General features: G+C 38.9%; 1 protein-coding gene across 1 annotated transcript in view; it reads left to right on the top strand.

Annotated features, from left to right (window-relative positions):
* Positions 1-10,443: 10,443 nt before the first annotated feature.
* NRL (neural retina leucine zipper) overlaps positions 10,444-15,527 on the top strand; it is a 43,657-nt gene continuing 38,573 nt past the window's right edge. Inside the window, exon 1 of the mRNA XM_077468734.1 lies at positions 10,444-10,663. The gene's annotated coding sequence lies outside the window, so the exon portion shown is untranslated. The remainder of the gene's footprint in view (positions 10,664-15,527) is intronic.

Below are 15,527 nucleotides of genomic sequence, written 5' to 3'. Positions count from 1 at the left end.
CTACCGAGCGAACCCCCTCACAATATATATATATATATATATATATATATATATATATATATATATATATATATATATATATTATCCATAATTTGGCCCTTTAAAATGTCACTAAAATTACAATTCTGCTACAAAGAAATGCAATGTTATTTACATATGAAATAAGAGCCATTTTAGTTTTTATTTTTACAAAAGTCAACACAAACATATAAAAACAATACATATAAAAATTTAAAAAAAATAATAAGATTAATAGTTTAAACATTTGAAAAAAATCATAGTTTACAAAAACGATGTTTTGTTTAAAAAAAGTTAAGGTTGCTTTAACTGACATCATATGCATGCCAAATGGAACCCTTTTAATATTTATATGAATGAAACCAAGTAAACATGAAGTCGCAATAATGTTACATTATGTTTCTGAATTATGTTTATGAACAGTGTTTGCAAACACTATTTCTAGGTCTTTCAGAATTTTCGTAAAAGAAAGTCTGATGAGGCACACACACGATCGGAATATGCAATGAAAGGATTCCACTGGAATTTTTCTGTCGCACATTCCGCTCGTGTGTACACGGCATGACAGATTTTTTTTCTAAGATCGGCCTGTATTTGGCTCCATCTATCTTCATATCACCTCTGACCAGCTTCCCTGTCCCTGCTGAAGAAAAGCATCCCCACAACATGATGCTGCCACCATCATGTTTCACAGTGGTGTGTTCTAGACATGTGTGATTCGTTTCGTACGAATCTCAAATTCTTTAATCTCTAATTATAAGTCATTTTTTTGTTCAATTAAATTAGCCTGTTTTCAATTGTAAGTGCAAATTCCATATCTGCCTCACATAATCCTGTTTGTGCACGCTTCACATGTATACAGTGCAGTAAATATTTCACCTTTGTTTATGAACCTTACTATATATCAGTTTACAACCTACTAAACCAGTATAAAGGTATGCACATATAATCACCCATACCCAGTCTACAAAGTGGAATTATCATCGTACATGAACATGAACATGAACATCTATGTCCAGTAAATTCTCATGTGATCAACCCACATGACTTTTGCCACACATTTTCTAAAACTCCTTCCTTTTGGTCTGTAAAAGGTTCATTAAACAGGTAAAACTAATAAACATAAGTTACAGTGCTAAATTTGAAAATAAGCCCCCTTAAACTTTTTTTCCTCAAAAACCATTGTGTTATTGGTGGGTCATGGGATTTTAAATTATGGGTCATAAATGTTACAGTCTCATCAGATGGATGAGTCACAGTTTTGATAGATATTTCATTTCCTTTAAGCCAACTAACTGTAAGAACCATGCTCGAAGTGTCCCTAACTAAATGTAGTGCTTGCAGCAAGGCTGTAACCAGATTGAACTTTGTTTATGTGACCTGAGTACATTATCTTTTCTCCTAAGTCAAGAAAATTGATTGCTTCTGCCTGCTGCTGTTGCATGCTCTTCAGTAGTTAACAGTGAGAAAAGACAATGTGTTGGTTTATTAATATTTATTATGCCTTGGCCAGTCACTGAGAGGTATATTCCAGTGATGTGGAGAAATAGATAAATATTTGGAGTGAGCTTCTAGAAGGGTCCTTGCCTTCCTGGCTCTTCCTGGGGAGGATGTATGTGTACAGAGTTCCGGTGTTTTCCTCCCAAGCTCTGCCTGGAGAGTGAGGTTGTGAGTACGGAGGTCTTGCCTCCCAGGCCGTTTGCCTGGGGAGGAAACCAGGGGGAAAACAGTATTGCTCTTTTAGCTGCCTGCTGGGCCTGAACATACCAAACTTTCCTGTGGCAGAGGCCTAAAGAGTGTGAAAATGACCTGTGGCAGAAGTCTAAGCCCTTGTACACACGTTCAGAGAATCCGCCGGAATGTGTCCTATCGGACCGTTTTGTCGGATAATCCGACTGTGTGTGGTATGCATCGGACTGTTTCCATTGGAATATCCGTCGGACCAAATTTTCCAACTTGCTGGAAATATTTTCCGACAAACTGGTCCGATCGGACATACGCCGATCATGTGTAGAGAATTCCGATCAGACAAAGTGCCACGCATGCTCAGATCAAATTCCTACACCAAAGCTATTGGCTACTAGCCTGAACGTAGTCCCGTTGTAACAAAATAACGTCATCACGTTCTGAACGATTGGATTTTCCGACAACTTCGTCCGACCGTGTGTATGCAACCGTTTCGGACAAGATCCGTCGGACAAAATCCGACGGACAGAATCTGTTGGATTTGGTTATCGGAATCTCCAAAAGTGTGTACAAGGGCTAAGAAACAGAATGGTAGCTTCTGGGTATACAGAATCTAAGCTGGCCTATGGTTGAGGCCTAAAGAATCTAAAGTTGACCTAGAGGCCCAGAAAGCTGCAAGATAGCTGCCTGTCTAGGCCTAAAGAATTCTTGGAGAAGTCTGCTGTGCTAAGTGATTTTTTGCTGCTGTTTTCTGTACCCCTAAACTTCTATCATTAAGAAAATTGGTCCAATAAAATTGCCTGAAGGGCTAAAGTCTGTCTGTTGCCTTCAGTGGGTCAGTGTCACTGAGTTGTTGGATGCAGTTATAGGGTAGATCAGTCTCCACTGCCCCTTTTTTTATTAGTACATAATTTTTTTTAATAACACATACAATAAAAAATGCTTATATCCACTTGTATATAATACAGTCATATTTCTGAAAGAGCCCAATTGGCAAAATCAATATTTGTGAAACAATTTGATTCAGTGCTGGGAGTTTCCCAGGACTGATATCATTTAGTGTCGAGTAAGGTAAGTGTTGTTAAAGTGGAAGTAAAGGCTACAGTTATGTATCTTATAAACACTGCTTCCCCTCCTCCTCCCACCTATGTTTTATACTGCTGGGGGAAAAAAAGATGTGTATAAATACCCTTTTTTAACCACTTCCTGCCTGGCCTATAACAAAATGACTGCCAGGCAGTGGTTCAGTTATCCTAACTGGATGTCATATGACTTCTTTAAGGGTAACTGCTGGCCCGTGGAGGCGCGCAGTCTGACACACCGCTACACCAATCTCGGTAAAGAGCCTCTGACTTGGTAAAGAGCCTCTGACGGAGGCTCTTTACCACGTGATCAGCCATGTCCAATCACGGCTGATCACAATGTAAACAGGAAGAGCCATTTATCGTCTTTTCCTCACTCGCTTCTGACAGACGTGAGTACAGGAGAGCCAACCGGTGGCTCTCCTGACAGGGGGTGGTCTGTGCTGATTGTTTATCAGCACAGCCCCCTCACGGATGCCTGGCCAGAACCACCAGAGATTTCGCCAGGACCACCAGGGATATGCCAATCAGTGCCCAGGCAGCTGCCAATCAGTGCCTATTAAAAATGCCTGCCAGTGCCAGTGCCATCGGTGATGCTTATCAGTGCAATGTATCAGTGCCAGCAATCAGTGCCGCCTATTAGTGCCCATCAGTGCCCAGCAGTGATATCAATCAGTGCTGCTGGTGGCTTTGTTACCGATCACAGGGTGCGCCTGTCCACCGAATCAGTTGATCGACTTACCTTCATCAAGATGAATCAGTCTTGGATCACCCACAGCTACCAAGCACCTGAAGCTGATGTAGCAGAATAATTTTTTTTGAAATATCACATCCCTTCAAGACTGCCTATGCTGATGCTGAGTGACTGTCCTGTTATGTTGATTGTTTATCCTCTTCCTCCTCCGCTGATATGTTGGAAGAACATTTCTGGTTCTGGTTGATGCCATCAGCCCAATTTTCAGTGTCGCCTATCAGTGCCCATCACTGCTACCCGTGAGTGCCCATCAGTTCCGCCTATCAATGCCCATCATTGCTGCATAGTGCCACTGATCAGTGCCACCTATCAGTGTCCATCAGTGCCATCTCATCGGTGCTGTCCTATCAGTGCCCGTCAGTGCAGCTTATCAGTGCCCATCAGTGAAGGAGAAAAGGTACTTTTTTACAAAGTTTTATAACAAAAACAAATAAAAACTTTTTTTGTTTTCTAAATATTCGGTCTTTTTTTGTTTAGCAAAAAATAAAAACTGCAGAGGTGATCAAATACCACCAAAAGAAAATGATAAAAATTTTGTTTGGGCACAGTGTAGCATGACCGCGCAATTGTCATTTAAAAAGTGACAGTGCTGAAAGCTGAAAATTGGCTTGGGCAGGAGGGGGGGGGGGGGGGGTAAGTGCCCAGTATTGAGGTGGTTATTGTGCTCTGGTGCTGTAATGTGATGTAGAAGCTCCACTTTGGAGTGCTCCATGACACAGGGGAGTCAAAACTTTTGTATCACATGTATGCATTGGGGCAAATTGTAAAATTGTACTTACACAGATTTCATTTACCAGCAGCATATAGCATAGGTAGAAGGAGGCAGGAAGCAGAGTTTTTAAGCAGGCTTACTGTATTTTTTATGTAGCCTTTACGTCCACTTTAGGTGAGAATGTATATCTAAAGCCCAGTTTTGTAGAGAGTAGGGAAGGGTTAAAAAACCCTGTACGTTTTTTTGGCCATCTGAATCCCATTGGAAAGATCTCCTTTTGCTTTCTGTTCCACAGACACTGCAGTAAGTAAGAGGAAATCTCTCCAAAGTGAGGGAAATCCCATCTTTTACAGCTGTCACTGCAACATGTGTATCCAGTTGACAAGTTCCTCTTGTTCCAATGACAACTCAAAAATGATGGATTTTCTTCCACTCTGATGACTTTGGTCAAATAGAGAGGATGAATTTCCCCAGCGTGCCCCCCTGCCTGTACTGAACTTTTTTTTTACCTAACTTTGACGCTTCTCTTTAAAGATCTTCATAGTAAGACTCACAAGTCATACACAGCCTTTCTTTAAACATCTTCCCTGTTGGACAATCCAGGTACCCATGCTTGCTCCACCTGAACTACATCCACTTCAGGAGAAGACATGTCAACAGGCTGAAGGGCTGCAACCCCATACACTGTCTTCACACTATATCAGATTTCTACCGTATCACATTCCACTCATTTCTTCGTCTCATGATAGCCTTTGGCTATTTAAAATTGAAAGAAGTACATTTTCATTATATTTAATATTCCAAGTAAACCCATTAGAGGACCATAGCTGCCAACAAAACAGAAAACAAAATGTGTGCAAAAATGCTGTTTCATATTGTAAGAACATGAGCATACTACTGGAAAATAACGATTATATTCTAGACTGCCCCACTGTTGTTATACCCAAGCTTCTATGTAAAAAAAAGTTACATAACACACTCCAATCTCACTGAATTTGAAGGAAGGACTAAAGCTTTGCGTGTCAAAGATTTGGTCTATGGGCAATCTGCATCTTCTGCAGTCACCATCTGGCTGATCCATCCACCCACAATGGATCATAATAATAACTACCCAAGAATAACTATACAGATTTTTGATACTTCTTCAAAGACCAGTCTGCCGAGGGGTTCCTGCATAGGTTTAAAGTGGTCAATAGACATTCAGTCAATCCCTATTCCAAGCAAAAAAAACTAGACCAGGTGGCCATTAACTTACTAAATGTCTGTGGATATGTATACTATATGAATATTTGCTGGAGATTTTTGAAAAAGGCGTGATCCCTCCACTGGCTTCTAATTGCCCAACAAATAAAATTCAAAACACTAACAACATACAAAGCCATTCACTCTACTCTGAGCTTCATCACCAACCTTGTCAGACAATATTACCAAAACTGCCTTCTTCGCTCCTTCCAAGACCTTCTCTATAGCTCACTTGTCTCCTCCTCCTATGCTGGCATTCAGGACTTCTCCAGAGCATCTCCCATCCTACGGAACTCCCAACTCCAATTTGCCTGGCTATCTCCCACTCTTTCCACTTTTAGGCGAACATTGAAAGCTCATCTCTTCAGGGAAACATGTCCCACCTCTGTCTAACACGTGAACTTTTACTTTCTCCATGAACTCATCCCTCATAGTTATTACCTTTTGTATCCCTTGCCCTCCCTATTAGATTGTTAGATTGTAAGCTCTCAGGAGCAGGGCCATCCTAACCCTCTTGTATTTAATTGTATTGCACCTATACAGTCCCCCTTAATTTTGTAAAGCACTACACAAACTGTCAGTGCTATATATACTGTAAATCCTGTATAATAATAATAACAATTTGAAAAGTGAAATTATTTCAGATCCAAAGAGGCCATAATTCAGTCAGGGATAGTAAGAGTTACTGTTCTTACTTTGAAAGTGATGAACAATTTGCCTGCATGTACTCATATCATGATAGTATATAATTGTAATAACGACTGATAGAAATACTTTAACCACTTCCTGCCCAAGGTACATCATATGACGTCCTTGACTTTGTGTGGCCATATCTGAATGATGCCTGCAGCTACAGGCATCATTCAGATATAGTCTTTCTCAGCCGGCGATTCCCTACACCATAAGTAGGATCATAGTGGCTTTTACACCGCTTGATCATTCTTATGGGTGGCTAGAGGGGACGTCCCCCCCGCCACCCTGCGGTGCTTCTACCGTCTCACCGCTTCCATCGGTGAGTCAGAGAACGGATCCGCCAGCCCCGGATGTTTACCATAGAGATTTCCAGTGAACCAGATGGTCCCTGGAGTCTCTATGATTGTTCGGAGGCCAGGCACGATGTTATGATGTCACACCCGGCCTCTGCAATCAAATAAAACAGCACTCCCTCGGCTGGGAAGCTGAGATAATTTTTTTTTTTTTATTATTTCAGGCTTCCCAGCCTAGAGGTGAGATGTGGGGTCTTATTGACCCCACATCTGACTGTAAAGAGGATCGATCATGCCATATTCCTATTACATGGGATGTTTACATTCTTTGTAAGAGGAATAAAAGTGATCAAAATGTTTTTAAAAAAGTGACAAACTAAAAAAAGAAAAGTAAAATTAACAAAAAAAAAGTAAAGCGTCTCTGTTCTTGTGTGCTTACACGCAGAAGCAAACGCCCACATATAAAAACGGTGTTCAAACCCCACATGTGAGGTATCACTGTGAACGTTAATGTGAGAGCAATAATTATAGCCCTAGATGTAATCTGTAACTCAAAACATGTAACCAGTAAAAAAAATTAAAACGTCCCCTATGTGGATTTTTAACCACTACAATACAGGGCACTTTCACCCCCTTCCTTCCCAGCCCAATTTTCAGCTTTCAGCGCTCTCGCTCTTTCAGTGACAATTGCGCGGTCATGCTACACTGTACCCAAATGAAATTGTTATCATTTTTTTCGCACAAATAGAGCTTTATTTTGGTGTTATTTATTCACGACTCCGTTTTTTTTTTTTTGCGATATAAGCGCAAAAATAGCGGAAATTTGGAAAAAAAACTATATTTTCTTTTTTCTATTTGAAAAGAAATCCAATAAAATCAAATTTTGTCATAAATTTAAGCCAAAATGTATTCTGCTACATGTTTTTGGTAAAAAAAATTCCGTTAAGTGTATAATAATTGGTTTGTGTGATCACGGACATATGTACGCAAATGATCATGTACATATGTGTGCAGGTGATCACGTACATATGTGTGCAGATAATCATTGGGACATGTGATTTTAGTGGGACATATGTGGGGGACATGTTTTTATTATTAGGGACATGTGTTTTTATTATTTGGGGACATGTATGTTTTGGGGACATGTGTGTTTTGGGGACATATGTGGGGACTGTGTTTGTACTGTGTGGTGTGTTGTGTGTGTACACTACACTGATGATCAGTGAGTAAAAAGCTGTAAAAAGCAGCCCATACTCACTGATCATCAGCCGGCTGCAGCGATCTGCTCTCTTCTCCTCAGCGGTGACTTCCGTGTGAGGAGAGGAGAGCCGATTGCCTAGCAACCGGCTGTTTGTTTACATCACATGACGGCCGTGATTGGACACGGCCGTCATGTGATCAGGAGGGCCAATCACAGAGCCCTCCTGCCGATCTGAGATGTGCCGTGTCCGGGTGACACGAGCACATCGGGATCGCGCCGCTGCGCGGGCGCGCGCGCGCGCGATCCCGCTGCTCCTGAATGACGTTCCCAAACGTCCTATCAGGAGCAGGCGGCTCCCACCCGGCCGTATATACGCATTGGCCGGGTGGGAAGTGGTTAAGTACCAAAGTTTGGCGTCATTCCACAAGCATGTGCAATTTTGAAGTGTGACATGTTAGGTATCTATTTACTCAATGTAACTTCATCTTTCACATTATGCAATAAAATGTGGTTAACTTTAATGTTTTGTTTTCTTTTAAAGCATGAAACTGTTTTTTTTTTTGCAATGACCACCATTGTATTCTCTAGGGTCTTTGCTAAAAAAACATATATAATGTTTGGGGATTCTATGTAATTTTCTAGCAAAAAAATTATGAATTTTACAGTAGGCGAGAAATGTCAGAATTGGCCTGGATGGGAAGTGGTTAAGGTCAACAAGTTGTAACTTCAATCTGAGGCTTTGCACATGGCTATATTTATTTGTGACCATTTACCTTTAAATCTTTTGATTGAACCAAAAGTTGAGGTGCTCCTCTACTTTTCAAGTGACAAAACCAAAATCTAGGGTGACCAATCAAAATGTAAATTGCATATGTCCGCCTTCATATCTTCTAAATGGCCCACATCTCTTTTACCTGCCAGTTTGTACTTTTTATTAGTTGTCTGTCTCTTTCCCCCAGACCTTCCCTTGTGCCTCTGTCTTTCTCTGGCTCTGTGTGTCTCTCTCTCTCCACCCCCTCTTGCTGTATATACACGCTGTCTGTGTGTCACTGCGTGTGTTTAATCCCATCTCTCTTTAAAGGATTGTTTTGTGTAATCCCTTTAACACTTCATTCTGCTAATTATCCGGAGAACGAGGTGCAGCATGGGGAGTGGAGAGGACAGGCACCATTACATCATGTTGGTGCTGGGGGGGTAGTCCATTTGACCCGAGTATAACCACACTAACACAACAATAGAAGCAAAGCTTGTCACTAACACATTGTGACAAGGGGATTAGAGATGGATTCACACACAGTGACAAACCGACAACTATTACACACTGACAGACTAACATCTATAACACTAGGTGACAGGCAACCACCTGTAATGCTTGGTGAGCCACAGGTACAACACCCGGCTCCAAGTCCTTTTCTCACTATCCATTGCCTTTGTCCAAAAATGTACTTTTTCTCTATGCTGTACATGTTATATTTGTACATTATTTTGCCTTTTGCATGTTATTGCTTATATCTGTATTATTAATATCTATCTATTATATCTATGTAGTTTATCAGTCACTCTTTCACTTTGGTTTATCTAATTTTATATTAACCTATCATCTATCTGGCTATCTATCTATCTATCTATCTATCTATCTATCTATCTATCTATCTATCTATCTATCTATCTATCTATCTCTATGTGTCTGGCATTGCTATCTATCTATCTATCTATCTATCTATCTATCTATCTATCTATCTATCTATCTATCTGTCTGTCTGTCTGTCTGTCTGTCTGTCTGTCTGTCTATCTATCTATCTATCTATCTATCTATCTATCTATCTATCTATCTATCTATCTGACTCAGTCTTCTCTTAACAAATTATCTATCTATCTATCTATCTATCTATCTATCTATCTATCTATCTATCTATCTATCTATCTATCTATCTATCTATCCCTATGTGTCTGGCATATCTATCTATCTATCTATCTATCTATCTATCTATCTATCTATCTATCTATCTATCTATCTGAGTCAGTCTTCTCTTAATCAATTATCTATCTATATATCTGTCTTCTTCCAGGCTGGCCATACAGTATACAATGTCCTTATGCAATTTTCCTTTACCAAAACCAAATGATGTGAGGTCAAACCATATACGCTTTAAATTTATATGCAATTAGCCAGGTCCTTGGTAAATCTAAAGGAAGTTGAACAAGAAAATTGTATAATGTATGTCCAGCTTTAATCTATTATCTATCTATCTATCTATCTATCTATCTATCTATCTATCTATCTATCTATCTATCTATCTATCTATCTATCTATCTATCTATCTATGTCTGTCTGACATTGTCTTTTATCTATCTATTTTTATGTGTCTGGATTATCTATCTATCTATCTATCTATCTATCTATCTATCTATCTATCTATCTATCTATCTATCTATCTATCTATCTATCTATCTATCTTTCTATCTATCTCTGTCTGTCTGTCTATGTATCTCTGTGTGACTAGAACTGTCAATCTATTTATCTATCATAGTTTTTTTCTGTCTATCTTGTTACTGGGCAGAACTCACATGTTGAATGGGTAAGGACGGACGGTGCCAGACTCTCCCACACCCCCTTACCTCCTGCCCCTCCACCCCTCTTCTGCTACCTTACTGGAGAGATTTAGCCCTGGATCTGACAGATCCAACACTCTGTGAATAATTTTCCAGCACCCCCTCCCTCTCCGTTGCCCTCTGCCCTCTCCCTCCCTATCTTTCCCCGGCTGCAGCTATTGGAGAGCCCATAATGAGATAAGTGTGAGCTCACAGGCCCGCTATTTAACCCCTGCACCCAGGGCACAGGCATCAGACAGGGGCAGTTGGGAGACACAAGGGCAGGCAGATTGGCACGTAGGGGCAGAGCAGGCTTTGCCCAGGATTTGCATGGGGATTTGTGAAAAGAGAGAACACAGGAAGAGCTGACCACAGTGTTACACACTCAGAGTAAGTTAGACTCCTGTCTGTCTTGTGTGCTCTGGACTTTGTCACTTTGTGTCATTCATTTACTGTCACCCTTCTGTGGCACAACCTGTTTCAGTCTGTATCTCCCACTCACCTGCTGTCCCACAATACTGCACCTAATTAAAGATCATTATAGCATTAGATAAGTGTGTTTCGATCGGGTTGATTGTGCTGTGTCAAGGAATTTGCTATTGCAGATCGGAATCTCAAACGTCAAATTCATTAAAGCAATAAAGTTCACATATAACTCTTTATGCACCTTACCTAATGTATCTAGGTGCGAATAGTCATACAGTAAATGCTTGATCTGTTTGACTATACAGGTTATTCAACCAGATTTGCGTTTTTTTGTTTCCTAATTTTACAGCCTGACGAATGATAACTAAAGTGCTAAAAGTAGTAAGACAAATAGGCCTAGTGACCAGCTTCACCTCTGCTGCATCTGTATACTGTGATAAGAAAGGTGGAAGTGAGATGAATAATATTATATTGTGGTACTGCTATGAAAACTCTCCCAATAATAAGTTGTGGAATAGTGTGTGTTGTAAAGGTAGGCTTTGGGAAAGGGGTTTGCATAGAATTACAAAATACCATTGGACTTGCATTTGTTTAATTCTGACACAGAAGAATAATTAGACTTATCTTTATATGGGTAATGTTACATAAGTTTGTTTAAATGTTGGCTCCAGATCCTGACCGCCTTTTTTATGTCGATATTCATACTGGTACTAAGAGCTTAATTGTACTATACTGCTATTTTGGTTGTTTCCCTAATTAAAGCATAGGCATAGAGCATTAGTGCTCAACCTGTGGCCCTCCAGCTGTTGCAGAACTACAAGTCTCATGCGACATTGCGAGGCTGACAGTTACAAGCATGACTCCCAAAGGCAGAGGCATGATGGGACTTGTAGTTCTGCCATAGCTAGAGGGCCATCGGTTGAGCACCCATGGCATAGAGCGTGGCTCATTTGGGAGTGATGAGACAAACAGCTAGCTCTGAAAGCTTTTATGTGTATTCTGTATAATGTGATAAAATGGAAAAGTGTAGTTTTCATCTGTGTTTTGTGTTGTCTATTAAAATGAAGATAAAGTTAAATTAGTTGGTTTAACGTCATATAAATGTTTAAAGAAATAAAAGCTTACTTATATTGTTCAGACCTTACTACTGTGCAGGAAGTACAAGTCTTTTAACTTCTAACCATTCATTTAAGTGTGCATTGTAGACCATAATTCCTCTTCAACATGTACGGGCAAGCCTTCGGTCCTACAGATGTTGGGAGGACTACAAGCCCAGCAAAAGCTACCAGCTACCAGCATGCTATGGTTGAATCCAAAGATTCTTCTCTATCACAAGGCATGATGGGGTTTGTAGCCGCAAAATGAAAGGCAAGAAGTTGCAAATCTATATTATGCTATAAAGGGATTGGGGCCTAACAGAGACTGTGAAAATATGGAAATACTCTTCAAATATAACACTGTGTCAGGTAGATAAATTGGAAAAAAGCTCCTGAAAAGACAAAATGCGCAGGAAAATGCCATTTTTAACGCGTCACTGTTAAAATATAGGCATGCAATTGGAACACTCTTCATTAACTGATGTAAAGAAAGTATCAAACTTAGACATAGACATAATCATTGTTACATAATATAACTGGATACTAACATTTGAATAGGTAAAGTTGATCCAGGGAATATCTGATTGCTTCTTGGGTGATTACGAAGGAATTTTTTCCTCTGATGAAGAAAATTGGATCATGCTTTGGGGGTTTTTATTTTGCCTTCCTCTGTATCAACTGTGGGCATAGGATTGTGTATATAGAATTGTATATTTTGTTCCCCTTTTATTGGTTGAACTTGATGGACTTGTTTGTTTTTCAATAAGACTATGTTACTATTTAATTGCTACATGGTTAACAGTTAATATTAATTTTAATTATATTGTTAGTTACAGTTAGTTAGTCAGGTTGAAAAAAAATACTAGTCCATCTAATTCAACCAATAAAAAAAAAAACTTCCATATACACTATTGTATTCCCCGTAGTTGATCCAGAGGAAGGCAAAAAAACGAATAAAGCACAAGCATGTTGATATATATTTTTCATTTGCTCGCATGAATCCATCTTCTCTTCCGTATAGTTTAAACTTTCTGTGTAAAAGTTTTGAAGAACAATATAGTAGATAATAAACCTGCTGCAGTATGTGCGGTATAACAAAATGAATATATTTAAATGTTTAAAAAAAAATAAAAAATAATAACATTTGAATACCATTTATTAAATATACAACAATAAATAAAAAAAAATGAACTAAAATAAAATAAAGATTAAAAAACAATTCTACGTTTCATGTTTTTTACAGAAAAAAAACTTGGTGATTGTAAAATTGTAGCCATGCAATTAAATAATGCTAAATGATATCTAATTAGAAAGATAATTAATTTATTAAACATATTTGTCCATTTTTTCTCTGTATCATATCCCCTTACTTTTCTCCTGATCTATTTATTTGATTATCCCCTTTAATTTTTTTATCCCTTTACACCAGTGTCTACATGATGTGGGCTGTATTATATTGTAAGGCGCAGTGTAGGATAAATGCAGGAACTGTCAGACAGTATCACTCAAATCTGAACACTAAATCCGGGATAAGATGGAGCTCAGAGACGGAATTATCTGCACGTTATAGGACAAGTGAGGTCTTGAAATATATATCCTAGTAGATAACCTGATCCTATGGAGAAATTGAGGCTCTAGGAATTATATGATAAAAAAAAAAAAAAAAAAAAGCCAGTGAACAAGGCAAATATTATAACTTTAAACATTGCTCAAGTTACTCTCCTAGACTGATGATCATGCCAAGATTGGTAATTTAGCTGCTCTGGTATTTGCTGGTCTGATAGCATGTGTGTGCCGCTGTGAACTTCTGCAGGCTACTAACTTTCAATCAAGCCAATTTCAATAAAACTGCAAATTTCTTAATATGTCTACAGTTATTAGAAACTGTTTGCCCAGTCTAGGTTATTTATGGATATGCCTATAGACTTCCTGATGCCTGATAGCCGAGCATGTTCTGCTGAGGGAGAATGGATCAGATTGTAAGGAAATGCTATTGTGTTCCTTTCTCTTTCACCAACATGCAAGTTCACCTAATGCAGACTTGCATACTTGAATAAAGATTGTTTACAGCAAGGATCATTGAATGTAGACCATCATAGACCACCATCAGTGGTCTAGTGTTTGTAGATAGCTGTTATTTATATAGCAGTAGCCTGTATTACATGTGACAAAAATGGCTATTTGTATAGATTTAGCTCATTAAATCAGCTAATTTTGCATTCAGCTTGGCCAACAAATTCCCTGTTTTTAGAATTATTTCGAATACTCAACCAGATATGCCAAGTAAAATTGGGTTGAGAAAAAAACTATCCTAATCCTATCTGTCCAAATTTACCAACATCTGAGATGTCTGGGGAGTGATGAAGGCAGTAATTGATAGCCACAAAAATTAACATGTCTAGTTGTCAAAAACATTTACCAACCTATGTCACTATTCCATTTGTTAGTAAATCTTAATGAAATTGGATTGACAGCTTTGTTGTATAGACAGGCAATTAACAGATTAAGGTTTTACATGGTCTAATCAAGTAGATATGTGGCCTGTATACGGACATCGTAAAAAAAATATAGTCGTTTAACACAAAACTTCTTTTCCACCATATCGGAACACATGGAACAATCTAAGAAACATTTTGTTGATTAAACACAAGACTTCTTTCCCACCAAATCAGAATACGTGGAACAATCTAGGCTCAGTATGCCAGGTGATCTGCTATCCACCCATCCTAAACCTAGGGCTTTGCTTAATCTGCCTTCTTACACTCCTGACACTCATTAACAAAATCTCATGTCCCTCTGTGACAGAAAGTAAAGGACATTTAAGCACCATTCGGTTTTGTGCTAAAGAAACTTTGGAACGTCTTAACTTCTGGTGTGAGGGCCCAAACTAAAATTTGAGACTCCAGACAGTTATCATTTTAAGATTACACACTTGTTAGCACTTCATGTCTATTTTGTCTTAGCAGTAGTAAGTCTTGTAATCTATTACCTACTACTAATAGATATTAATCCATGTTGCATGTCTACATATTCGCTCAATATATATGGTTTTCAGAAACTATAATCTTAACAGACATTATTAGAGCAACAAAGTGTCTTCCAAACAGATTTTTGACTGACTTTTTTGTATAGGGTAACCAGGGTCTGGCTATTAGCAACACAGTAATTTATGTTTAGCCTACTGACTGGAAGGAGAAGCACACTGCAGCACTGGCTGATCAGAGGAAAAATAATGGCAATTGGACAAGGTTTTCTATCAGTTAGATCGATATTCTCCCAAGAAGCCCCAGACAGTGTTGTCTCTGGTTGCGTCATAGGCATTACATCATCATCTAAGGTCCTTGAGCCCCTTTATATAATTTCATATAGTTCTGCTTCCTTTGCTTTATCCAGTGAATTATAACCAATAACAGCATGCTTTAGTATAATGAAATAATATATGAGGCAAATATAATACCTTAACATTCTTAATTAATTCTGAAGCCAGATGTTATGCTCAGGCTAGGCATACACATCCTAGTATTTGCAATAGTAGGCAGTTTTACAAGCAGTAAGGCACACTTGCAAGCTGTGGAAGAACTAGCTAACACGCTGAGAAATCTCAGTAGGTAATCATTGACTGCCGCCATTTTTTCTCACAAATTTTGGTCCAGATGAGAAGGAAAGTAACTATGGACCTTAGCTTGGCAGGCCAGATATTCCACCTTTTTCTTGGAAGTGGTGTAGTCAAA

The sequence above is a fragment of the Lithobates pipiens genome, unplaced genomic scaffold (assembly GCF_037356315.1).
Source record: "Lithobates pipiens isolate NorthernLeopardFrog02 unplaced genomic scaffold, aLitPip1_a1.2 Scaffold_11, whole genome shotgun sequence".
NCBI classification, from domain to species: domain Eukaryota; kingdom Metazoa; phylum Chordata; class Amphibia; order Anura; family Ranidae; genus Lithobates; species Lithobates pipiens.
The sequence above is the reverse complement of the archived record's forward strand: the minus strand, read 5'-3'. Positions and strand labels throughout refer to the sequence as shown.